This window comes from Chanodichthys erythropterus, chromosome 14 (assembly GCF_024489055.1).
Source record: "Chanodichthys erythropterus isolate Z2021 chromosome 14, ASM2448905v1, whole genome shotgun sequence".
Lineage (NCBI taxonomy): Eukaryota > Metazoa > Chordata > Actinopteri > Cypriniformes > Xenocyprididae > Chanodichthys > Chanodichthys erythropterus.
Window position 1 is genome coordinate 7,395,462 of NC_090234.1, and position 27,254 is coordinate 7,422,715.

The window sequence follows — 27,254 nt, forward strand, 5'->3', positions numbered from 1 at the left end:
CTGACGTATATTCCCCGTAATATTTACATTTTTTTAAGCACACCAGGGTGATCATAAACATGAAATTGTCCAGCCATGACTTCCTGTTCCACAGGAGTACAAACATGAGGAGAAACAAAGGCCAAATCCCTTCCTGAAACAGTCATGAACGCGCATTTAAAATCATTCTTGTCGGTTATTGGCTGGAGCATGTTTATTATGATTCGTGGTCCAGGCTGCACCCGTTTGTTTTTGTTGCCATTTTTGGAGCTTGTGGCGACTACAGAGACCGCGTTTTTTTTTTACAGTGTGTTCAGGGTACAGGCAGCTAGCGGATAGTGAGGAGATGTTTGCTGTATGTGACAAAAAATGTTTTTGCCTAAACGCGTGACATCGCTCAGAGGACCTTTAACAAAAGATGTTACAAATCTGGACATGGACATGTGTCTAAATTGTCCTAATGCACGGTAAGGAGGAGAGTTTGAGTGGCCAAAGACTCTCCAAGGATCACAGTTGGAGAATTGCAGAGATTAGTTGAGTCTTGAGTCTCAGAAAAAATATCAAACAGCACCTACATCCCCACAAGTTGTTCAGGAGGTTTTCAAGAAAAATCCTCTACTCTCATCCAGAAACAATCTCCAGAATATTAAGTTGTCAGACATGAATGGAACTTCAAATGGGACCGGCTTCTATGGTCAGATGAAAAAAAAAAAAAAAAAAAGCTTTTTGGCAGCAAACCCACGAGATGGGTTTGGTGCACACATGGATAAAAAGTACCCCATGTCCACAGTTAAATATACTGCTGGATCTTTAATGTCTTTAATGGACATCTTGTTCAGATATATGGTTTCATGGATTCTATCAAATACCAGCAGATAAAAAATCAAAACCTGACCGCTTCTGCTAGAAATCCTATAATGAGCCGTGGTTGGATCTTCCATCAGGACAATGATCCAAAACAAACAACAAAACCAACACAAAAAGGTGTCACTGAGCACAAAATGAAGCTTCTGCCATGGTCTTCCCAGTTCCCTGACCTGAACCCTAAAGAAAATGAGTGGAGTGAACTGAAGAGAAGAAGCACCAACATGGAGCTGGAATCTGAAGGATCTGGAGAGATTCAGCATGAAGGAATGATCTCTGATCTCTTGTTAGGTGTTCTCCAAACTCATCAGGCATTATAGAAGACAAATCAGAACTGTTTTCTTGGCAAAAGGAGGTTGCAAAAACCATTGATTAAAAGGTTGCCAATAATTGTGGCCAACATGTTTTGGATATAAACATTTATTTCATAATGTGACTTTCTCCCCGGATAAACAATGCAGATTTATTTTTACAGCCATCTTTGATCATGTTTAACAAGGGTGGCAATAATTCTGACCACCACTGTAGGTGAGAAGAGACTGGATCTCTTCAAAACTAAGAGCATAATTAACAAATGACAGAAGGCTGTCCTTGCTATGCCCCTCGGCCACAGGGATGCCTGATGCCTCCTCCTTCTGAAGGTTCTTGATGAGATACATAGTGTACCCTACGCCATTCTCTAAAAGCCACCTGAAGGGCTTCCCTTTATACTTTCCAAACTGCAGAATGTAGTCTCCCAGGACCTCCTTCCTGTCAGAGATATTCCCCTCCTTTCTGACAGACCACAGTCGGAGCATTCTGCCGCACAATGTCCACCTTTATGGGCGTAGACTTGTCCTGCAGAGTGGGGTCATCCATAATCCATCTGGCTTCTTTAGACGGCTCCTGGAAGAGAAATCCAAGTGGTCCCGGAACACAACACAGATTCTCCCTAGGAAGAACAGCACTTTCTTCTGCATCTTAATGTACTATAAAGGAAAAATAGAATTTTAGGTTTAATTTAAGATGATACTTTAAGAACAAATACTTGTCAATACCTGAAATATCAGTATTTGTTTCATTACAGTTATTTATCTGACTCGAAATTATTTGGCCAAATCTTGTTGCTGTTCCTGAACTTCAGCCACATAGTTCAAAAGGTCAAGAAGACAATACTTTTTCATACCTCTTTCACCCTTATGTACACCCTCATGGAGAGAGGGCAGAGTGTGTGTCTGTCTGCACGTACACATTTGTGTTTGTGTTTGTGTGTGTATTCTTATATACATTGTTTATGACACAAAAGTGTATAATGACATGGGTATTACAACATAAACATGGTTTATGAGGACGCTTCCTGTGTCCTCGTAAACCAAATGGCTTAAAAAACATACTAAACAGTGTTTTTTTGGGGTAGGGGTAGTGTAGGGGGATAGAATGTACACTCTAAACCCAGATTTTGTATTAATGAAACATTTTAAGTGGTCCTTACTCATTCTTTGTCGTTTTTTTTTTTAAAACGTTGTCACTACTAAATCAAATTAGTTGTTTGCACTATTCAGATGAAATACTGAGTACAATGATCATGTTAAGTAGAGACAACTTAGTAGGTTACGCTTTTGTAAGAGAGGGGAGGGGCCTATTGAAACAGGTCGTGACGAGTCATGACAGTGAGAAGCAGAGCGCTATCTGAAGAGTACTGGTCCACGACGCGCAAAACGTGGATTTTTGAAAGCAGCTTGAAACGGTGAGTGTCTAATCTTTAGAAATCTTTATGACAAAAATGATTACCCTAAAACCGATGTTAATTAAACGTTAATAAGTTAACGTAGTGTTAATGTGACGATCGATGCTAGTTTTTTTCCACCTTTTCTCATTTTCTGTCGGTTCACAGTTTAACATTTAAATGAGCTATTTCTGGCAGGTCAAATTTTATACTTTAATTTTTTTACGTTAGCCAGTGTATTTCTACATGTTCACAGTTTACCTAAAACGTTTGTATTTCGTTGGCATAAGTTTTTTTTCCGTTGGTTCATATCAGCATGTGTATGCATATGCACATGCTTGTCGCTAACGCTAGCATATGCCTTGTGTATTAAGATAACCGTTCAAAAAAAAATTCATAGTTTCTTTTGAAACTTTTATTTTTTTGTTTGTTTATAGTAGTAACTCAACCTGTTTAAAAGATGTAGTCATTAGCAGATGTTCAGTAACGTTTTACAGTGAAATTGTATCTGCAAGTGATTTGCTAATCTAAAAGTTTTCTTATTCTCTGTTTTCACAGGTTCTGTTGAAGATGCAGTGGAAGTGGAAGTTTTGTGATTTTATATGTGACAAACGAGGTTACCTATTAAAACATTATAGGTTAAAACATGGAAGCTACAGCAGAACTGTACCGTTTTATTGCCTACATCAAGATTCTTTGTGCACATTTAACTCAATTAATGCACTTAAGGTCAACTTGTCTAAGATTCACTCGAAAGCCCACAGTGCTCAACTGTGTGAAACTAGCCAAGTAACCTTATGCTGTGAGTTGTGTGATTTTTCTGTGCCTTGCACAGAAGCTGATTTTTTCACTCACCTGCGCAGTACACATTTAAAAGTTAATCAAAGAGTCCAGTGTCCATATAAAGGATGTAACTTTCATACTGATGTGTACTCCACATTTAATGCACATAGAAGTAAAAAGCACAGAACAGACAATTGGAGGATGTTCAAGCCAGAATTAGTCTCTGGTAGTGTAACTGATGAAATGGCCCAAGTGAGAACATGTGCCTCCAAATGACTCCCCTGATTTAGAGGACAGTGAGGATTCCAGCAATGATGAGGTTCATGATTTAGGGAAGCAGTTTGAGCACAACCTTGCAGCTCTTTTTTTAAAGATGCAAACTGTCCTTCACATTCCAGAAAGTTCAATACAAGAGGTCATACAACAGCTTGTACAGATTTGTGAACTGTCCCAGCCACTGCTGCATAATTCAGTCAAGGAAATTTTCAAACAATACACAGATATAGAGGATTCAATTGTGAGACAGTTAGTCAGGGCTGCCTCAGACAGCAATGTCATTACAAGATTTTGTGGCAAGGAAGGCTCCTTATCAACCACTAAACGGAGAGCAGCATATTTGAGCAAGAATTTTACAGTGGTTATGCCAGTGGAGTATATTATTGATAAAGAAAAAAAATATAGTGCTGTATATGTTCCGTTAAATGAAATGCTCCAGAAAATGTTGAACAGGGCAGACATTTTAGACAAAGCTCTTCCACTACAGAAGCATGTGCCACACGAGTACAGTACATACAGAGATGGTTCAAACTGTAAAGATAACAACCTGCTTAAAGGGGAGGAGTTCAAAATTGCTGTTGGACTTTATACAGATGATTTTGAAGTGTCCAACCCTTTAGGAACATCAAAAAAGAAACACAAATGGAATGCAGTGTATTGGGTGATAGCTAATCTGCCATCAAAATACAGATCTACTCTCCATTCTATCCAGCTTGCTCTCTTATGTAAAGCCTCTGATGTAAAAGATTATGGCTATGCTAAAATTGTCCACCCTCTTGTCAAAGATCTGGTTTATTTAGAGCAACATGGCATATATGTTGAGAAGCTGGGAGCTTGTATTAAAGGCACAGTGTTATATGTGGCTGCTGATAACTTGGCTGCTCATTCTTTGGCAGGATTCTTTGAGAGCTTTGCAGTGGACAAGTTCTGCAGGTTCTGCTTGGCGACAAGGAGTGACATCCAAGACACAGACGTCTCTTCAGGCACCTTTGAACCCAGAACTAAAGAGAGTCACAACCAGCACGTACAGGAGGTACGTCAAGATCCCACTTTAGCTAAACAGTATGGTGTGAAAGAAGAATGTGTGTCAACAGACAGTCTGGAGCACTTTCATGTTGTTCATGGGTACCCACCTGACATCCTGCATGACCTTTTGGAAGGGATTGTTCCTGTTGAGCTATCACTCTGCATTTCAGACCTGATTTTTAAGACATATTTCAGCTTGGAAACACTGAACCATGCTATCAAAACATTTGCATATGCCTTTAATGACTCCACAGACCAGCCTCAGCCTATTACCCATGGCTTCTCTACCAAAGGGACCATAGATGTAAATGGCCATGAGAACTGGGCTCTAATCAGACTCCTCCCACTTCTTATATATAAAGTGCCTGAAGGAGACAATGCATGGAACATTCTGTTGCTCCTCAAAGACATTGTTGAGTTGGTGGTGGCAACAAAGCACACTGAAGAGTCAATACATTTTCTTGATTGCAAAGTGTCAGAACACAGGGAACTGCTGCAAACTACATTCCCTGATTTCAGATTACGCCCAAAACACCATTTCATTGAGCATTATCCTGAGATGATTAAGGCATTTGGTCCACTTTCGGATGTCTGGACGATGCGCTTTGAAGGAAAGCATAAATTCTTTAAACAAGTCATTCGTAATGCTCACAATTTCAGGAATGTAGCTCTTACACTTGCTGTAAAGCATCAGAAAATGATGGCTCAAGCTCATTTTTTAAGCCCTCAGTCGAAATGGACAAGGTTACTTCATCATCGATCACATCTTTCCCTGAGAATGTCCAGCAAATTTTCTGCCAGAGACTTCCTCAGCTTGCATCAGTTCTTGTTGCATCTTCTGTCTTTTTAAATGGAATAAGATATTGTGCTGATATGATGCTCTCTATTGGTACATGCTCTGGCCTCCCTAAATTCAAGCAGATCAAAAAGATTGTGGCAGTCAACTCAGAGATCCTCTTTGTCTGCAAAGACATGACTGCATGGTACCATGAGCATTTCAGATCGTTTGAGCTCAGTGACAGCACTAACCCCTCTCTGTCTGTGGTGCAACTAAATGAGCTTAATGATGTATTCCCTCTTCCAGCATACAGATTTAGAGACAATTTCATAGTGACCCTCAGGCGCTATATTCTGTGTTAAACAGCCATGAGTGTTTCTGATGCAGTCATTCATAGCCTAAATGGTCACACTTCAGTTTTTTTTTTTTCATAGTCCCAAACTGTTTCTTAAATATGCACTATATCTTTAAGAAAAAGAAATTATGTAATTTAACCTTCCCCTATACCTTATTTTACTTTCATACTTATCTGTTGATGAGGACATGCTTATTTATAATGTTTTTTTTTTGTTTTTTTTTAGTGATGGCAGACCAGAAAATGACACTGAGGGTCATTCTCACTGAGGCAGATATAAGAAAGGTCACACTGAATAGGAGGCCAGCTACAGTGGAGGAATTGATAAGCAATATTAAAGAATTGCTGGGATTTGATTACAGCTGCAGCCTCCAATACAAAGATCCTGACTTTAATTATGAGCTATGCAATCTGTCAGATATTGCAGATCTTCCAGAAAAACCAACAATCAAAGTCATCCCTGTACTTGAGCTGGTACCTGTCTCAGCATCTGCAGAAAGCTTCGATGACAACCAAAGTACAGGAGATACAGAAATTCTCTCACAATCATCGCAGGAGCGAAAAACGCAGTGGCCAGAGCTATTTGAGGTCCCAAATTTTTCCATTGATGTAGAATATAGACTCAGGCAAGCAAATCTGCTGTATTTTAGGGATGGAACACACCTTAAAGTAACGGAAGATCTTAAACACGAGATCCTTGAAAGGTTGGCAGAGAGCATGTATGGCTTCACACTATACCCAAACAATGCTCAGTTTGAAAGTGTTGCAGCAGCACTGATAAACAAGCACCCCTGTCTCCAGGAAAAAGGCTCAACCAGTCACTGTACTGGTTGGAAGAATAGTTTAAAATATAAAATGGCTAACTACCGTTCAAAACGCAGACAATCAGGATGTCTTGATGTTGCGGTAAATGCTGGTAAGCGTGGAGGGCATTCAACCCCAGGAGAACCAGCTAACAAAAATATAAAGAAGGCAAAGAAAGGTGAACTCAACTACTTGCCCAACTTTCCAGATGGAATTGATCAGACAGGCCTCGAGGATGCACGCAAAGTCTTGGTGGATGAAATGCAGAAAAGAACACCCAACGGACGACTTGTGAAAGAGAAGATGGACCTTACGTTTGCACTAAGAAGAAAAGAAGTGGTGGAGTCTGAGCCTGCCATAAGCCAGATGGTAGAATGCTGGCCTGCTCTTTTTACAGAAGATCAGGTATGTTCAAGAGTGCTATAACTTCTCTTCTTTCTAACATATCAATCTTTATTGATTGATGTCATTTTTCAGTGTCGTTAATACACCCTTATGCTCTCACAGATGTATATGATTTTCTTTCTTCAGATATTCAATATTTTTAGAAAAATTGTTAATCTCAGTCAATTTAATGCAAGTATACAGGACCCCGAAAGTTGACGCTTTAAAAACCACACAAAGCAAACACGATAATCCACACAACCACAGATGATGAATCAATGTCTTGTGGGTTTGTTTGGATTACCATCATGTTCACTTTGTGTGGTTTTTGAAGCATCTATTGGGGGTCCCATACACTTACATTACATAAGCTTACAGAAATGATTTCTGAAAATGTTAGTTTCCTTTCATCTCAAGAAATTAAGAAATTCATCTGGGACAGCATAAGGGTGTGTAAATGATGAGAAAATTATGTTTGTGTGAAGTACCCCTTTAATTATTTCTCACACACAATACAGGTGCCTTAAATCTCAGTATAATTTAGTTTTTAAATGTACAGCTCTGTATTTTTCTCTTATTTTGCAGGTTTTCTTGGAATTCAACAGGATTGTGGGAAAGAACCTCAAGCAGGAATTCTATGAAAGCATTGATCGACACAGTCTTCGTCTAATTGAGATCTTTCGATCTAAGAGAGGGAATGTTGGACAGCTGTTGATGCAGCTTTTACAACAAACCAAGGTTGGTCCATATCCTTTATACACTTGTATTGTTGCATTGTTTTTTATGGTTTAAATCATGAAAACATGTCACAATAAGTGATTCTATTTTGGTTGTCCAATACAATCAAAATTGTGCTTTGTTGTTCAGTTTTCTTGTAGATCATTTCTTGCTATTATTGCTATGTAACTTTATTTTTTTTTTACTACCCAACAGACTCAAGAGCCAACTGATATTAGGTCACTGGTGCTCAGAGGGCTCCCGATAGTACTTGGTGACAACCCCATGGACTTCTTCAAGGCTTGCTTTGTAAGTATCTTATTTTCTCATTTTCTGTCATTAATTACTCACCCTCATGTTGTTCCAAACTCATAAGACCTTCATTCATTGTCTGAACAAAAAAAATTGATATTTTTTGATTAAAATCTGAGGGTTACTGAACCACACATAAGCAGCAACATCATTGCATCTTTTGAGGTCCAGAAAGGTAGTAAAGACATTAAAATAGTTCACATGACTACAGTGGTTCAACCTTAATATCATGAAGTGACCAGAATACTTTGTGTGCAAAAACAAAACAAAAAAATAACTTTATTCAACAATTTCTCTTCCCTGTCAGACTGGTATATGTCGTTGACATCATGAACTCAGTGCAGCACTTCCGTGTTTACATCTGAATGCCGGCTCCGTGATGGCCGAGGCTGTTCACGTGATCAGCATGACACATGCGTGTGATGCTGATGCAGGAGCCGGCCAATAATGAGCTGGCATTCTGACATAGAACATGGAAGTGCTGCACTGCATTCATGATGTCAACTTTGGGATCCTCCTTGTTGAGCATGAAGGTGCTGTGCTCCCATCTTCCCTTCATCTCAATCCAGCTTCAATCAAGATCATCATTGAGGGAGAAGTTGTGATGGAAGGCATTGAAGACTTGCCAAAAGCTGTGTGCATTCTTTTTGGACTTGCATACGCACTGCATCTCAACTACCCCAAATCACTGAAGAACACATTCCAGTTCATCCAACAAGTTCTTCTCATGTTGGGCCACAGTGAACTAAAACCCAAGTTACAAACATTGAAAAATCAACTTACAATTTGATTTTCACAAAGGAACTGTGAGAATCTACCATCGGAAGCCATGGCTGTTTTTTTGCACAATTTGAATCTTTGAACTCTTGTTTGAATTCTTGTTCGGATTGTCCAGTCACTGCAGTAAGTGCTCTAAAGTTTACCAGTGTTCTGTGCTAAAAGTGTACTGGATGTTTAAAATGGCATATTGTTCCTCTGATACAAGTTAAGTTGTCAATTCAAAAGTTGTTAATGGTGAGTGTGCGGTGCGTGTGTGAGTGAGTGTGCGGTGAGTATGCGGTGCGTGAGTGTGCAGTGCGTGAGTCAGCGTGGTCTTTTCCCTTCATTTTTAGAGTTGGTTTGAGGCTTGGCTCCAGTTTAATGCCTATCTGAATATTTTTGAATACTGTGTGTTTGTGTTCCTCTAAAACATTTACAATTGTTAACTACCATCAGGGCTAAGCTAGCATCAGAAACCTTGCCTGTTTTTTGTTGTCAAGATGCAAAATGTGAATCTTTGAACAGATTCTTGTTCGGATTGTCCAGTCCAGTAAGTGCTCTAACATTTACCAGTGTTCTGCACTAAAAGTGTACTGTATGTTAAAACTGCATATTGTTGCTCTATTGATACAAGTTAACAGTTGTCAACTCAAAAGTTGTCAACAGTGTGCAGGAATGTGTGCATGTGTTGTCTTTTCACTTTATTTTCATCCAGTTTAATGCTTGTCTGCATATTGTTGAATAATGTATGTTCCTCTGAACAATTTACAATTAACAAGCAAAAAAATTGGCAAGTTTGAGAAGTTGAGTACATTGCAGTGTTACCTGTTTTTCAACAATAATAAAAAAAAACATGTTTGTTAAAATGTTGTTTAATTTCTTTTAATTAATACATAACATTTCAATCTTAGTAGTATAATTTAAATTATAAGACATTACTTAAATATAACATTTATTTCTACTTAAAATCATTTGTTTAACTTAATAGTTATTTTATAAAAATTATGCTCAAAAACATTAATAATGTGAACTAATGAATTTTAGTAAAGACTACTAATGTTAACTTGATTTGTCTACTGCACCGCTTAAGATTCTATGTTCATACAACTTAACCTGTTTAGTTTCATCCTGTGTAAAAACTAAAATGGTTTAGTGCAACGGGTTTCCACGCAAATTTCTAGTAATTCTAGTATTTTAATCCGGGTTAAGAGTGTACAGTTTGTACAGTATAAAAAACATTATGTCTAGTCCTCGTAAACCACATATACAAGTGTGTGTTTGTGAGTGAGTGAGTGAGAGAGAGAGAGAGCAAGAAGGGGGCTGAAGGATGAGCGGGGCAGAAGTGTTTCATAGGTCATTGTAAACAGACTTCAATTAACTCTCTGAAAGCCTGCTATGGTAATACCATAGTCCTGATAAAAGCTTAATTCTTAATTTCTTTTAATTCATGGTTGAGTCTGAGATGGTATGAATAGCTTGGTAGTCAAGCTATTTTGGTCAGTGGAATGTATAATTGGTCAGACTGTAAGACAGTATCTGAAAAAAATACTATAGTAATTGATAGTAAATGCTATAGTATTTTTGAACCATAATATATTAAAGTACTTGAATTAATTTGTGGTAATTCTGTAAGTTAGTTGCTGTGGTAACATAACAACTATACTACAGTATGCTGTAACATTCATTAACAAAGTGTTATAAATACTATAATATATACAGTACTAGTATGGTTCAAAACACTATAGTATTTACTATAAATTACTATAGTATGTTTTCATGTTAGCATTGCTAGCAAGTTATCAATACATTACTAGTGAAATATATGCTATACACCACTTATTTAACGTCACAATATGAAAAGCATTCACATTAATGTAAAAAAACAATCATGTTCATTCATTATTTACGTTAGCTTGTTAGCTGAGGTTATACATCAACACAAGATTGTCAGATACAGACTGACTAGATTATTTAACCTCATGACGTGAAAACTGTATGAATATATAAAACGATCATTCATGATTTTACGTGCAAATCATACTATGACGATATGATAGTAAATAAAACCTAAAAGGGTAAAGTTTGGTAATGATCAATACCTCACAGAGCGAAGCTGGCTTTTTCACTCAACATCAAATGCGATTTCACACCAGCATGCTATCAAGTATTATGCATACATAAAGTAACTTACCTTTGATAGATGTGCTGAATAAAACGAACGAGGCAGATCTCCACTGTACTCTCCATGTCTGGGTGAAAATGGTGACTTCGAATTTCCCGGGGTGTCAAAACACGGAAGAGCGCCACAAGAGTGTTGTGGCCGAAAGAATATTGCATCCATAGTGGTTTAGCACTACCATACAGAATGAATGGGAAACAGTTTAGGGCCGTTTAGCTAAACAATTCTCGGCTCCTGCGCGGGGTCCAATTCCCGGCCAATGCAGAGAGTGTCTTCTGGTGTGCCGGAAGTGTGGTTCTTTAAAGCTTTGTTATGAATTTCCTGTGAGACTACATTCTCCTGCGATCGTATGATCGTATAGTGGTTACTACTCTGCGTTGTGGCCGCAGCAACCCGGTTCGAATCTGGGTCACGGAAGGCCTTTTCTGTTAAGCAAAGTCGACGTCAAGCTCCTTCAGCTGGATTGGTGGCTGAAGCTCTCCTGTGTTCTGTGCCGCCCACATCCAGACAACAGAACACGGGGACACCAGGCCGGCGTAGTCATGGCCGAGAGGTTAAGGCAATGGACTTGAAACCCATTGGGGTCTCCCCGTGCAGGTTTGAATCCTGCCGACTACGTGCTCCTGTGACACCCTTGAGCTAGAAGTCATGAGGGCTTAAGAAAGATGGTGGTGTCGTTTTTATTGATTTTGTGTTTTCCACATCCCTCACATGGAATAGTGGTTTATCTGTTCATCGGACAAACAAGCTATTGTCCTTTTGTACTCAGGCAGCTGTCATCCACAGGGGTGAGTAAGTGGTGTGCCGTGATCGAATAGTGGTTACCACTCGTTGTGGCCGCAGCAACCCTGGTTTGAGTCCTGGTCAAGGCAGGCCTTTTCTGTTAGGCAAAGCCGACATCGAGCTCCTTTTCATTTTCCATCTTTTACGACGAGCTAGGGACCATACCCTCAGTTCCTGTGAGCACAGATGTTGATGCAGCTAAGCATTGGTGGTTCAGTGGTAGAATTCTCGCCTCCCAAGCGGGAGACCCGGGTCCGATTCCCGGCCAATGCAGAAAGTGTCTTCTGGTGTGCCGGAAGTGCGGTTCTTTAAAGTTTCGTTATGTAAGTTCTGCTAATCGATATTACTGACCGCTATTGTAAGCTCAAGGGCAATATCATGCCATTATGAATGTTGTCATCACTTTGCAGCCCCAAATTATGTGCCCCTTGTAAAAGAGCTTCCTCATCTTCCATCACTTACAATGAATCAGAGACCATACCCTCAGTTCCTGTGAGCACATGCAGCTAATGTCAATGCAGCTAAGCATTGGTGGTTCAGTGGTAGAATTCTCGCCTTCCAAGCGGGAGACCCAGGTCCGATTCCCGGCCAATGCAGAAAGTGTCTTCTGGTGTGCTGGAAGTGTGGTTCTTTAAAGCTTTGTTATGTAAGTTCTGCTAATCGATATTACTGACGGCCATTGTAAGCTCAAGGGCAATATTATGCCATCATGAATGTTGTCATCACTGTGCAGCCCCAAATTATGTGCCCCTTGTAAAAGAGCTTCCTCATCTTCCATCACTTACAACGAATCAGGGACCATACCCTCACTTCCTGTGAGCACAGATATCGACGCAACTAAGCATTGGTGGTTCAATGGTAGAATTCTCGCCTGCCACGCGGGAGACCCGGGTCCGATTTCCGGCCAATGCAGGAAGTGTCTTCTGGTGTGCCAGAAGTGTGGTTCTTTAAAGCTTTGTTATGTAACTTTTGCTAATCGATATTACTGACGGCGATTGTAAGCTCAAGGGCGATAATCTGGATTTATGAATGTTGTCATCACTGTGCAGCCCCAAATTATGTGCCCCTTGTAAAAGAGCTTCCTCATCTTCCATCACTTACAACGAATCAGGGACCATACCCTCAGTTCCTGTGAGCACAAGTGTCGATGCAGCTAAGCATTGGTGGTTCAGTGGTAGAATTCTCGCCTCCCAAGCGGGAGACCCGGGTCCGATTCCCGGCCAATGCAGAAAGTGTCTTCTGGTGTGCTGGAAGTGTGATTCTTTAAAGCTTCGTTATGTAAGTTCTGCTAATCGATATTACTGACGGCCATTGTAAGCTCAAGGGCAATATTATGAATGTTGTCATCACTGTGCAGCCCCAAATTATGTGCCCCTTGTAAAAGAGCTTCCTCATCTTCCATCACTTACAACGAATCAGGGACCATACCCTCAGTTCCTGTGAGCACAAATGTCGATGCAGCTAAGCATTGGTGGTTCAGTGGTAGAATTCTCGCCTCCCAAGCGGGAGACCCGGGTCCGATTCCCGGCCAATGCAGAAAGTGTCTTCTGGTGTGCTGGAAGTGTGATTCTTTAAAGCTTCGTTATGTAAGTTCTGCTAATCGATATTACTGACGACCATTGTAAGCTCAAGGGCAATATTATGAATGTTGTCATCACTGTGCAGCCCCAAATTATGTGCCCCTTGTAAAAGAGCTTCCTCATCTTCCATCACTTACAACGAATCAGGGACCATACCCTCAGTTCCTGTGAGCACAGATATCGACACAGCTAAGCATTGGTGGTTCAGTGGTAGAATTCTCGCCTCCCAAGCGGGAGACCCGGGTCCGATTCCCGGCCAATGCAGAAAGTGTCTTCTGTTGTGCCGGAAGTGTGGTTCTTTAAAGCTTCGTTATGTAAGTTCTGCTAATCAATATTACTGACGGTGATTGTAAGCTCAAGGGCAATATTATGAATTATGTCATGACTGCTCAGCCCCAAATTATGTGCCCCTCATAAAAGAGCTTCCTGGGAGCACAGATGTCACCGCAGCTAAGCATTGGTGGTTCAGTGGTAGAATTTTCGCCTGCCATGCCGGAGACTCGGGTCCGATTCCCGGCCAATGCAGAAAGTGTCTTCTGGTGTGCTGGAAGTGTGGTTCTTTAAAGCTTTGTTATGAATTTCCAGTGAGACTACGTTCTCCTGCGACACTCATGTGCTTGAAGTCATGAGGGCTTAGGACAGATGGCTGTGTTGTTGTTTTTTTTGTGTGTGTTTTCCACGTCCCTCGCATAGATTAGTGGTCTGTCTGTTAATGGGATAAACAACACATTGTCCTTTTGTACTCATGCAGCTGTCACTCACAGGGGCGAGCTGGTGGTGCGCCGTGATCGTACAGTGGTTAGTACTCTGCGTTGTGGCCGCAACAACCCCGGTTCAAATCCAGGTCACAGGAGGCCTTTTCTGATAAGCAAAGGCGACGTCGAGCTCCTTTCTGCCACCTCCATCCTTCAGCTGGATTGGTGGCTGAAGCTCTCCTTTGTTCTGTGCCGCCCATATCCAGCCAACAGAACACGGGGATACCAAGCAGGCGTAGTCGTGGCCGAGAGGTTAAGGCGATGGACTTGAAATCCACTGGGGTCTCCCCGCACAGGTTCGAACCCTGCCGACTACAGGCAGGCTTGTGCATTTTGCTTTAGCTTTCTGTGATGAGATTTGTGCCTTCCAAGGCATTTGGCCATCCCTTTGGTAGCCCCCCATGACCTCACGGCCTTCGCTTGGCGCAGTGTTATGGTTTGCATAGAAACGTGCATAGCGGAGCTATGAAACACTGCATTTCTTGAGGACCACTGATTCTGATTTCACAAGAGACAAGTCTCACACTGATGACGCACGTCTCCTCCACGGCAAGAGCTGCTAAGTGCCCTCTAAGACTCTTGAAACTGAACCCTGCCTGTTATGAAAGTCCAGTGAGAATTGCTCCTCTGTCCAGACCTCAGAGGAGTTGGCAAGTCACCATGAAGAAGTCCCACCCTTTCTTGTCAGAGGTGTTCATGTTGCCAGGAGCAGGCCATCTCTTTCTGTCCTTATTGTTTGTGGCCTTCATCCTGCAGTGCATGTGGAAAATGATCTTCTGGCGGACAGAGCACATACACTTTGTGGGGAAACGGCTGTTATAGCGCAAGGGGCAGACAGATGTCATGGGCCTGGATAGCTCAGTCGGTAGACCAGCAGACTTTTAATCTGAGTTTCCAGGGTTCAAGTCCCTGTTCGAGCAAAGGGGCAGTCACTTTGTTGGAGTCCTCAGCACTTTTCAAACCTGGCGAGCTTCTGCGCGTTTTGTGAACCTCCCTTATTCAACACACCTGATTCAGATCATCAGCTCATTGGGAAAAAGTGCCTGTGAAGTCAACTGAGTGTGCCGGATACGAGAGACATACAAAATGTCCACTGCTGTAGGTCCACAGGTCCAGAGACGTGGCAGCTCGGTTTCTCCTTGTTGGGACAATGTTGCACGAAAACTGTCCAGAGGACACTAAGCTTGCTGTAGTCGTGGCCGAGTGGTTAAGGCGATGGACTAGCAATCCATTGGGGTCTCCCCGTGCAGGTTTGAATCCTGCCAACTACATGCTCCTGTGACACCCTTGCGTTAGAAGTCATGAGGGCTTAAGAAAGATCAAACAAACAAGCCATTGTCCTTTTGTACTCAAGCAGCTGTCATCCACAGGGGCGAGTAAGTGGTGCGCCATGATCAAACAGTGGTTAGTACTCTGCGCTGTGGCCGCAGCAACCCCGGCTGAGTCCAGGTCAAGGCAGGCCTTTTTTGTTAGGCAAAGCCGACATCGAGTTCCTTTTCATTTTCCATCTCTTACAACAAGCTAGGGACCATACCCTCAGTTCCTGTGAGCACAGATGTCAATGCAGCTAAGCATTGGTGGTTCAGTGGTAGAATTTTTGCCTCCCACGTGGGAGACCCGGGTCCGATTCCCGGCCAATGCAAAAAGTGTCTTCTGGTGTGCCGGAAGTGTGGTTCTTTAAAGCTTCGTTATGTAAGTTCTGCTAATCGATATTACTGATGGCCATTGTAAGCTCAAGGGCAATAACCTGCTATTATGAATGTTGTCATCACTGTGCATTACTCGTGTCACGAGATCTCGCAAGATTATATTGTGACGAGGTTTCTCGTCGAGGTGAAAAGCAGTCTTGTGTTATTGCCATGACAGAATGTGAGGGTGAAATTAGGATAGAATATGCCACCGCTATGTTTACATTACACCTTCACTGTCGTTTTGTCTTTTATAAAAAAAAAAAACATTTAATTCAGTTGGATAACGGTTGCCGCCGCTCCCTATTCACAGAGTACACGCGGTCACGAAAGTGAAAGTAAAGGCGAGCCCATATTGAAAGCGGCTCCCCGACGCATGCAAACATATGTAGGTGTAAAAATCTCATCTCGTTCTCGTGAACTCAATCTCGTGTCTCGTCTCGTGAGCTACCATACTCTTGTCACACCCCTACTATTTACTTTAGGACAGATATTATGCGAATTGTGTTCACAATTTGAAATACTTGTAAGGCCAAAGTAAACCGTGGGGAAACCACCACGAAAACTTTGGAATAAATCTAATTAGACACTTTTGTTGTCAAAAATATAAATATTTCGAGATGTATAGATACTGAAATATCTGAAACTGTTCCAATACACCTTTTCTGCAGTATTGATACACCAATACCAGATGCGCACTCACTCCTTCTGCTATCTGGTGGCAATGTGACACACCCACCAGGGTGCCTCCTCTCACTCACCTGATTTTCTCCAGTTCAATAGTTCTTGTACTGTACATCATTTTAGTAATTCCCGCAGGTTTCCCTTACACCTAAAGCATGTGCAATACTGATCTATATAAGTAGTGCACACAAAGCCTTCTCTCAAATAGCTTGTGAGTCGCAAATACCAAAATGAGTGGCTTACTGTGCTTAAAAGGTCAAGTACACACAAAATTATGTCAAATGTGTCAGCACACATATGACTGACACAGAGGCAAGTGATACAATCAACAGCAGGTTTATTGAACAGTGATGAAGATAACACAGCAGTGACAGCAGTCCAGGTAAGCAGGCTGGGAGAGGGAATATCTTGGTGTGGCTTATCTGTGTGTGATACAGTCCTTGTGTTTTCCCAGGAGATCCAATGGGGCAGAGGGGGGCAGAGGAGCGTAGAGACGACGGAGAACTAGGACGGTTAGCAGGAACAACAGGTAAGTGTAAGACGGGCAGAATGTCCAGGTAAGTAGTTCACAGGTAAGTAGCAGACACAGACGTAGTCACTGACAAGACCAGATAAAGGAGTGCAGGAGAAGAGGGCATATATAGTGAGAACAGGTAGTGATGTGCAGGTGCAGGGAATCTGTGAAACGAGGAGATGATGAGCTGACTGGGTGCAGGTGTGGAAACAGGAGGGATGCTGGGAAATGGAGTTCAGGGACAGTGAGACTGATAGTGACCATGACAAAATGCCCATCTTGGCAAATACAGGTGCTGGTCATATAATTAGAATATCATCAAAAAGTTGATTTATTTCACTAATTCCATTCAAAAAGTGAAACTTTCCTTTATTAAACACAGACTGATATATTTCAAATGTTTATTTCTTTTAATTTTGATGATTATAACTGACAACTAAGGAAAATCCCAAATTCAGTATCTCAGAAAATTTGAATATTGAAAAGGTTCAATATTGAAGACACCTGGTGCCACACTCTAATCAGCTAATTAACTCAAAATGTCTGCAAAGGCCTTTAAATGGTCTCTCAGTCTAGTTCTGTAGGCTACACAATCATGGGGAAGACTGCTGACTTGACAGTTGTCCAAAAGATGGCCATTGACACCTTGCACAAGTAGGGCAAGATACAAAAGGTCATTTCAAAAGAGGCTGGCTGTTCACAGAGCTCTGTGTCCAAGCACATTAATAGAGAAATGAAGGGAAGGAAAAGATGTGGCAGAAAAAAGTGTACAAGCAATAGGGATAACCACACCCTGGAGAGGATTGTGAAACAAAACTGGAGTCAGTGCTTCAAGAACCACTACGCACAGACGTATGCAAGACATGGGTTTCAGCTGTCGCATTCAAGCCACTCTTGAACAACAGACAGCGTCAGAAGTGTCTCTCTTTATTCTATTGTATTTATTTGTGCTGTTGTTTGAAATTTATTTGTTCTTATTTTAATACTGACATTTATTACTTTTTATGAAAATAAAATTTAGCATTGAAGAAAAGTACATTTTTGTTTGTATATGCTGTCAATTTTAGTTCTTATAAAGAAAATTGGAATCAGAAAAAAATGGTGTTGGCAGGTCATACTTATAAAAAAAAAATGGAAATCAGAATCGGCCAAGAAAATTTGAATCGGTGCATCTCTTCTTTTTAGCACTATGAAGTACGCAGTATGCTTCGCCTCTATACACTAAGGGGGACTACATTCTTAGAGAAATATTCTAAGATTGTGCCCTTTTAGTTTACCTGTGGGACATGCAGTACACTGAAAAAAGTGCATGCCTTGTCATTACTCTAAAGAATTGTTTTATTTGATCTGACTCGATAAATTTACTTTTCTGTCTTGTGATTGGTCTAATGTAAATTAGTTTATTAGTATATTAGTTTTGTAGGTGTAATTTAAGCTTTTGTTTCAAACCAAATTGCTGTGTTTGCTTTCCGTGCAAGCCACGTGACCACTGACGTCATCAAGACTTGGTTTTCTCAGGGTTTTTTTTTTTTTTTTTTAGAACTTTCTGATCGACGGCCATCTTGTTTTGCCGAAGACCGTTCCGTACAGTCAGTGAGTATTTCTATAAATAAGTTAGATTTTATTGTTACTACATACACTGCATTCCAAAATATTATACAATTGACATATCAGTAAGATTTCAGTATAATAAACATTTGTTTATTTATCCATGTCTTTTTAGATAACTGGTATCAATCTCAGACAAAATAATTTGCCAGATCTATGGAAACCCTACTTAGAGGTTGTTCCACATTTTAAGCAAATCACAGTTCTCATGCAATATGGGGAGGAAGAAAGATCTTTCTGAAGATGAAAAGCATGAAATGGTGCAATGTTGTGCAAAAGGCATGAAAACAACTAATATTGTGTGAAACTGAATGGAGGTTATCGAATTATCATAAGATTTGTGAGTGATTTAGAGCACAGCAGAACTTGGTCAGATAAAGGCTTATTAAGGAAAGTTCCTATCAAAAAAAAAAGTATTGTATTAAAAGGACAGCTATAAAAAAGCCAGTGTTGAGCAGCAAACAGGTATTTGAAGCTGCTGGTGTCTCTAGAGTCTCAAGAAGCTCTCCATGCAGGCTGGCAGTTGTGCGTAAAGATGCATTTTAGCCACTCCAAACCAAACCTCACAAAGAGGTTTTAGTGCAGCTTTAAAGGGCTTCAAATGATACCAGACGAGGAATAAGAGTCTTATCTAGCGAAACGACAGTTATTTTCTTAAAGAAAAATACAACTGTATATGCTTTATGAACACAAATGATCGCCTTGCAGTTGGGAAAATCAGACGTGTATGATATTCATATTAGTATCTCATGATAGATCCGTGCATTCTGTCTCAAGGTGACCTCAGACAAATAAACCTGCTGTCCTCTGTCATGAATCAAACAACAGAGAGAAAATCTCTCACTAGCTTTAAAAAGAGTCAGCGTATGTTTAATTCATAAAGTAAATAGATGTATTTTTGCATTGTTTGTGTTTTACTGTCTGTTTACTTGTCTATGCTTTTATTTGTATTATTTTTTTTAATCCAGTTGGTAATGCACTCATTGTCTTTTTTAGGAAAGAGACTTCACAATGATTTGGATATGTTGTAATCGAGTCACATTAGAAAGTTAAGTTAAGTTACAATCTTATATATTTAGATATTAAGTAGGGATGGGCAATATGGCAAAAATGTAATCTCGATAATTTCTTCCCATATCAATAACCAATTGATGTGTTTTTTCCTGTAATTTCAAGAAAATCAGCCCATTACACACTGAGATATGGGTATTCATGTGTTCACACTGTCTGGCAGCCATTTTGAAAGCTGTCTGAAAACTTTTACCAAAAGAGGAGCTCCTTAAATGTGCATTTTTAAGGTGGTTAAGCCTTTATTTTGGGTAAGTATAACTACTTACTGCAAAATTAAGAGATTAATGTTTAGACTTTTGCATATTGCATGGAACCTGGATATGGGAAATAATTACAGTGAGATCCAAAAGATTTTAGCAACATAGCGCAGATGCTACAGAACATTGTTAGCTTACTAGCTGTATGTCACGTGCATGTTCTGTTTACCTCTATTCTGTCTTGTCTGCATTAGTCCTCATTAGTCATTATGGTTTCTAATTAAATCTCGTCAGCTGTTCCCGTTTAGTAGTCATTATCTGTGTATTTAAGTTCCTGCCTGTTCTGTGTTCTTTGTCAGTCATGGTGTATAATGTAAGATGTTACTGGTGTAACACGTTATGCTCTCCTGTTGGATTAAAGACTGTGTTTTCTGCTATTACCTATGTCGTGAGTTTTCTAAGATACCAGAACCGTAACACTGTATAAGATTGTTTGCTACACTAATATATTACTTTACAGAAATTACTGGCTCATACTGTTAAATCCATAATATTATACATTAACAGTTTATTGATGGTCTGTGGTTTTACAATGCTGCAATGTTTAAAGAAATAATATTATTGTTAGGTGAGCTTAAAGGATGCACTAGTATGGAAATCACACAGCTTCAGTGTGACACTGATAAGAAAAAGTATAATTTCATAGATATTGTCAATAATAGTTATAAACTTAATACATGACCTAGATTATTTATTTTGCAAAATCTTGTCCTTTACATTTCATGAAATATTTAATAAAATTGTTGCTGCTCCAATTTTAATCTCAGTGTGCTCCTTTAAGCTCATCCACATTGAACGTCTATGTAAATACTTCATAAACAGACTTTAAATATTAACTGATGGTTAATCTTTATAAAATGATTAATAACTTATTTTCATAGACTTAAATGGTTAGTTCACCCAAAAATAAAAATGTACTCACCATCAAGCTATCTTAGGTGTATATGACTTTCTTCTTTATAGACAAATACAATTCGTTCTATTAAATAATGCCCTGGATTTTCCGAGCTTTATAATGACAGTAAATAGAGGATGAGATTTTGAAGCCCAAAAAAGTGCAACCATCCATAATAAAAGATATCTGCATGACTCAGGGGGTTAATAAAGGCCTTCTGAAGTGAAGCGATGCATTTGTGTAAGAAAAATATCCATACTTAAAACTTAAAAAACTAAAATAACTAGCTTCTGACAGACGGCCGTACATGTCGATTTATGGAGAAATAGTGAACTCTGACCTGACAGGTAATATAATGTGGAATGCGGAAGCGCAGATGATAGAGCAAAACAAAACATCGGTCATGAATTCTAAAACAAGAATAAAGTCTAAAACAAGAGAAATGTCTGAGGATTTCGATACAAGAGAAGAGGAGCTTGAGTTTGTTACCCAGCCAGCACTATTAGTTTGAACAGCAAAAGGCAGCAAAGCTTATGCTATTAAAAACTTAGATGAACAAGGACTAGTCTAGATGTTGCAATGTGTTTGAATGACACTTCACTATGAATATATAACTGATCAAATTGAATGCTTTGTAGCTTGATTTTAGTCTTTTTTTTTTCTTTTTTTTTTTTGTGATTGACTCTGTACCTTCAAATAAAACATTTTTTGATTCTTTAAAGTCATTTAAAATAACAAGAATTTTTTAATAAAACATGTTGTGAGCTTAATGGGAACAGGGGTGTGTTTAAATGGTACAGAAATGTACCCATGAAGCATAGCCAGACTTTTTGCATTTAATGATGTACATCTTAATTGAAATGCTTTTGTCATTTAAAATAAAATTAAATATTATTGTGTGAGAGATTTATATTTTAATTTAACATAACTTTTTGTACTGAAACCAATATCCTGTGCACTAAAAATATCTCAATGTAGATTTTGCTGAGATTAATTGGTACGTTTACCCTATATGCTGTACTACAGCTAATAACTATTCTTTTTCTCAAAATCTCTTAACCATGGCAGGAAAAACAGACAGTTTGGAGAAGGAATGTGATGAGCTCTAGACCCCTGCTCGGCAGAAAAAGGATCTTGTAAAAGAAGACTTCTCCCAAAAATGAAAATTCTCTGATCATGTACTCATTCTCATGCTGTCTCAGATGTATGAGACTTTCTTTTTTCAGATGTACACAAAGATTTTTTGAAAAATATTCAGTTTGTGTCATTTAACTCAAGTGTATGAAACAAAGTGACAAAGTTGACACTTCAAAAACCCACACAAAGTGAACAATGGTAATTCACATGATGCGAGTTGACTAATCAATGTGTGTAAGAGAAAAACGAATATTTAAAACGGTTTAAGTTTATAACACTCACTCCCAGTCAATGGTCACACACAGGTTAATGAGATCGTCGTGAAACGTGACACAAGTGCATTCTGAAGCTCACACGAGAAGTGATGCAGAAACAGAGGAGTGGCATTCTTGAGTTTCACAATTTGCTCATCTCACGCTTCACAAAATGAACTCATGAGTATGTGTGTATGTTGGCCAGAAGCGATGGTTTAAACTGGGGTTGTATAGATTACCATTGTATTCACTTTGTCTGGTTTTTGAAGTATCAACTTTAAGGGGCCCATCCACTTGCATTATATGGACTCAAAGATATGAATCATTTGGTAACACTTTACAACAAGGTTTCATTGTCACGGTTCATGAATCCGCTGTCTCATTCTGGTGTCTGTGTGATGGTGTGGGTGTGTCACCTGATTGTTTTGTGTGGGCGTCGCCGCTGATTGTTGATCAGCGGCAGCTGTGAGCTATTACCATCTGCCTATATAATGCCTTGTCTTTCGTCTCATGTTTATCAGATCGTTGTGTGGTGTCCGCATGTTGTTTCCCGTGTTGCTTGTTGTGTGTTTCCCTGGACTGGACTTTTATTCGTTGCTTCCTGGTTTTCGTGTTCTCATTGGATTACTCTCTGGACTTCACTCACGGATTACTACATGGACACTTCTCTTCGGTCACCACTCCTCACGGATCTTCACCGCCCATCGACGTCCCTGTGTTACCACTCTCCTGCTGACTGTCATATGTTTTTGTGTATGTTGTATCTGACTACCTTCAGTGTGAAGCTCTATTAAAGAGATTTAACTTGCATCTGCATCCTCCCTTCATTCCGTGACATTCATTTGTTAACATATTAGTTAACTACATTAGTTAACAAGAACTACAATGAACAATACTTCTGCAGCATTGCTGATCTTAGTTCATGTTCATTTCAACATTTATTAATACATTTTATATCAAAAGTTGTATTTGTTAACATTAGTTAATGCACTGTGAGCTGACATGAACAAACAATGAACAACGTTAACACTAACAGAGATGAATGAATGTTGTAAGAAATACATTGCTCACTGTTTGTTAGTTAATACATTAACTAATATTAACAAATGAGACCTTACTGTAGTGTTTATTTATATATTTATTTCCTTATGTACACACTTATTTTTTTCTACATTTATTTATACATTTATTCATTTAGATTTTTATTTATTTCCACATTTATTTATTTATGTATTTATTTCCATATTTGTTCATTTCCACATTTGTTCATTTCTGCATTTCTTTATTTTTACATTTATGTGTTTTTACGTTTCTTTGTCCGTAGGGTAATGAAGAGGGTGTGGTTTACCTCAGATATAGAAATCGAGCTCAGAGTAGGCCAGACCTTGTGGTGTGCCTGAAATAGTGTAGCCTACTGACATTGATACTGGGATGAATGATATGGATGGGTAGTATGGACAAAATCTTATCTCACGAGTTAAGGAATATCACTCTAACTGTACTGTGTGACATATAGGCTCTTTATTCTGGACATGGCCGTTGAACATCGTCTGGTCTGGATTTGTAAAATGTCCTGCTCTGGCAAACATGAACAGCAACAGCTTCAGCAGATCTGATAACAGGGACTCTGAAATGGAAGCGCTTGTTATTTCCCATTATTAATCATTTGAATGAATGGGCTTGTGTTTTATTGAGATTTGGACACCGGTCAGAACACAGAAAGGATCGAACCAGCGCACATATAGGCTACAGTAAAGTTGACACAAGCATAAATAAGGATTATTTTTTTAATTTAATATGTTTTTTTTTTTTTTTTGCTTTTCTATGTATATCATTTATTTATTTTTATTTTATTTTCCATATATTATGAAATAAATGTTTTTCCCCAATACACGTTGGCCACAATTATTGGCACCCCTAGAATTTTTTATGAGTAAAATATCTCTGAAGTATATTCCCATTCATATTTAATTTTTTTTTAGCACACCAGGGTGATCATGAACATGAAATTGTCCAGCCATGACTTCCTGTTCCACAGGAGTATAAACATGAGGAAACACAAAGGCCAAATTCCCTTAATCATTCATCACAATGAGTAAAACCAAAGAATATAGTTCTGATGTGCAGCAAAAGATTGTTGAGCTTCACAAAATAGAAAGTGGCTGTAAGAAAATAGCTAAAGCATTGAAAACCCCATTTCCACCATCAGGGCAATAATTAAGAAGTTCCAATCAACTAAAGATGTTACAAATCTGCCTGGAAGAGGAAGTGTGTCTAAATCGTCCTAATGAGGAGGAGAGTTTGAGTGGACAAAGACTCTCCAAGGATCACAGCTGCAGAATTGCAGAAATTAGTTGAGTCTTGAGTCTCAGAAAGCCTAAAAAAGTTTACCAAACATCTCCAGCATATTCAGTTGTCAGACATGACTGTATCTTCAAACGGGACTGGCTTCTATGGTCAGATGAAACTAAAAAAAGAGCTTTTTGGCAGCAAACCCACCAGATGGGTTTGGTGCACACATGGATAAAAAGTGCCCCATGCCCACGGTTAAATATACTGCTGGATCTTTAATGTTGTGGGCCTATTTTTCTGCTGGAGGTCATGGACATCTTGTTCAGATACATGGTATCATGGATTCTGTCAAATACCAACAGATAAAAATCAAAACCTGACCGCTTCTGCTAGAAATCCAATAATGAGTCGTGGATCTTCCATCAGGACAATGATCCAAAAGGTGTCACTGAGCACAAAATGAAGCTTCTGCCATGGTCGTCCCAGTCCCCTGACCTGAACCCTAAAGAAAATGAGTGGAGTGAACTAAAGAGAAGAAGCACCAACATGGAGCTGGAATCTGAAGGATCTGGAGAGATTCAGCATGAAGGAATGATCTCTGATCTCTTGGTGTTCTTCAAACTCATCAGGCATTATAGAAGAAGACTCAGAGCTGTTATCTTGGCAAAAGGAGGTTGCAATAATTGTGGCCAACATGAACTAAAGAAAAACATTTATTTCATAATGAGCTTTTCCCCCATTTTCAATTGTTTTACTTTGATGAAAGATTATAATTTTGTGAGTTTTTTTTTAATGAAAGATCAAAAGGATAAACAATGCAGGTTTATTTTCACAGCTGCCTTTGCTCTTTTTACTAAGGGTGCCAATATTTGTGGACAGCACTGTATATATGGTTAACCACACCATAATTGTTGCAAACCAATTCAAAAGAACGAGCAGCAGTGATGCTGCTCCCCCTGCTGTTTTACCTAGTATTGTTTTATCAACAGACGTGGAGCTACTCATCCCACACCTCAATGAGTGTGTTAACCATTGCTCACTTATCACATTGTTTTCTCAACCATGAGCTTTAGCCTGACATGTCTGAGAGGGACTAAACAGAGTGTGGCTTTACTGACCTTTTCAGTGTTTCTGGGCGAGTGCATCTTCAGTCTGTTGAGACTGCCAGCGCCCAGTCACTGTAATACACGTCAAACCAAATCATTTTAACTGAGTCACCAGCACCAATGTGAGTTACCATATTATTGCTTTCAGACTCATTTTAAACTTTGAATAATTTAAGGACATAAACTATCAATACACCTGTTGAAATTGCATAGTGTATTGTTATGGCAGTAATGAGAAATATTTTCTCAACCTTTAGGACGTGATTTCTAAATATGTCTTTATTTTATTGCATAATTATTTAACAACAGGTCAATTAAATCTAGCATTATCACAAGGGACCCTAACATATAACCAAGCCATTTCCAAAAGAAGATCTATGAAATTCTTTGGTCAAAAATAATCATTGCTTCAGCCAACACATAACATGCCTTGCACCTCTTTTTAGTCTTGTTGTATTCAACAGACTCTTTAGTATATTTACTTTTATTCAGCGGCAGGAAATGAGAGCTGAACAATAAATGTAGTGTCAGGGGCTCAAGTCCTCTGAGCATAACCACTGGGTGGCTATTGTCTGAACTTCCTGTTAATGTGTGCACTCACTTAAACTTCTGTCAGTTCAGGGTGACACGACCATCTGGGAAACATATTGAAGAGTTTGTTTTACTTTAAACCAATGCAAGGTACAAGCCTTAGCAGAGCTTCAAAGGCTTTGCAATGTAGCATATAGTGATATTATTAAGGGAAAAGTACTAAGAGTACAAATTTTATACAAGTGTACTGGCATAATTGTGCAAAATGTAAACCAAATAAATATCAGAATTTATTAGTATTCTACTTTGGTAATGTTTTGAAGGGTTAGTTCACCAAAAAAAGAAAATTCTGTCATTTATTACTCACCATCATGCTGTTTCACACCCGTAAGACCTTTGTTAATCTTCAGAACACAAATGTGTGTGTGTGTGTATATATATATATATATATATATATATATATATATATTTTTTTTTTTTTTTTTTTTTTTTTTATATATAGATGGCTTAATTTAAATCTACATAAAAATATCAAAAAGTTTACAAATGTTTAAGTTTTAATTGCTTTTTGCTTCAAAGAATATTGTATAGAGTCAATACTATGTTCAAATTCTCTCTTAAAAGATATAAAACAGGGTTTTTTGCAAGAAAACTTGCATTTATGAATATGAAATTTTGCCATTAAGAGTTAGAAAGGATTTAGTAGAAAAGTTTATATATCAATATAAAATATTTTATATATCAAATCAATATTTTTTGCCATAAAATCACAAATATTTTGCCAAAATGGTCTTACCAATGTACAGTGCCAGAACAGATGAATCACAGTTTCAGGGCAAATGTCACAGAAAGTGCATTTAATATTAATATAATTTTTAAATAATGATTCATTGGGTTAATCCTAAGTATAATTTTGAATGATACCTCTTTGACTTTGAAGCCAGACCTTTTTCCAAGCAATATTGTCTGTCAACCGATTCCAATATGAGTAAATATAAGGCAAACATACAATATTTCTTTGAAATAACACTCTTATAGATCTGTTTTTTTTTAATTAAGAGAAAAACAAATATCACCTACATACCAGTTAATTATAGATATACATTGTTGAATGTTAATTCTTTTCTGAAATCTGAACAGCATGCAGACTTGAGAAGATATTGCTCCAAAAACTTTTG

At 38.9% G+C, this 27,254-nt stretch overlaps 9 non-coding genes across 9 annotated transcripts; all 9 read left to right on the forward strand.

Moving 5' to 3' along the window:
• Positions 1-11,457: 11,457 nt before the first annotated feature.
• On the forward strand, positions 11,458-11,539 carry trnas-uga (transfer RNA serine (anticodon UGA)). Its single transcript has one exon. It is a non-coding gene; the product is annotated as a tRNA-Ser (tRNA).
• Positions 11,540-11,906: 367 nt separating this feature from the next.
• trnag-ccc (transfer RNA glycine (anticodon CCC)) lies at positions 11,907-11,977 on the forward strand. The gene has a single exon. It is a non-coding gene; the product is annotated as a tRNA-Gly (tRNA).
• Positions 11,978-12,545: 568 nt separating this feature from the next.
• Positions 12,546-12,616, forward strand: trnag-gcc (transfer RNA glycine (anticodon GCC)). The gene has a single exon. It is a non-coding gene; the product is annotated as a tRNA-Gly (tRNA).
• A 245-nt stretch (positions 12,617-12,861) lies between these two features.
• Positions 12,862-12,932, forward strand: trnag-ccc (transfer RNA glycine (anticodon CCC)). The gene has a single exon. It is a non-coding gene; the product is annotated as a tRNA-Gly (tRNA).
• Positions 12,933-13,169: 237 nt separating this feature from the next.
• Positions 13,170-13,240, forward strand: trnag-ccc (transfer RNA glycine (anticodon CCC)). Its single transcript has one exon. It is a non-coding gene; the product is annotated as a tRNA-Gly (tRNA).
• A 237-nt stretch (positions 13,241-13,477) lies between these two features.
• Positions 13,478-13,548, forward strand: trnag-ccc (transfer RNA glycine (anticodon CCC)). Its single transcript has one exon. It is a non-coding gene; the product is annotated as a tRNA-Gly (tRNA).
• Positions 13,549-14,274: 726 nt separating this feature from the next.
• Positions 14,275-14,356, forward strand: trnas-uga (transfer RNA serine (anticodon UGA)). The gene has a single exon. It is a non-coding gene; the product is annotated as a tRNA-Ser (tRNA).
• An 872-nt stretch (positions 14,357-15,228) lies between these two features.
• trnaa-agc (transfer RNA alanine (anticodon AGC)) lies at positions 15,229-15,310 on the forward strand. The gene has a single exon. It is a non-coding gene; the product is annotated as a tRNA-Ala (tRNA).
• A 300-nt stretch (positions 15,311-15,610) lies between these two features.
• Positions 15,611-15,681, forward strand: trnag-ccc (transfer RNA glycine (anticodon CCC)). Its single transcript has one exon. It is a non-coding gene; the product is annotated as a tRNA-Gly (tRNA).
• The last annotated feature ends 11,573 nt before the right edge of the window (positions 15,682-27,254 follow it).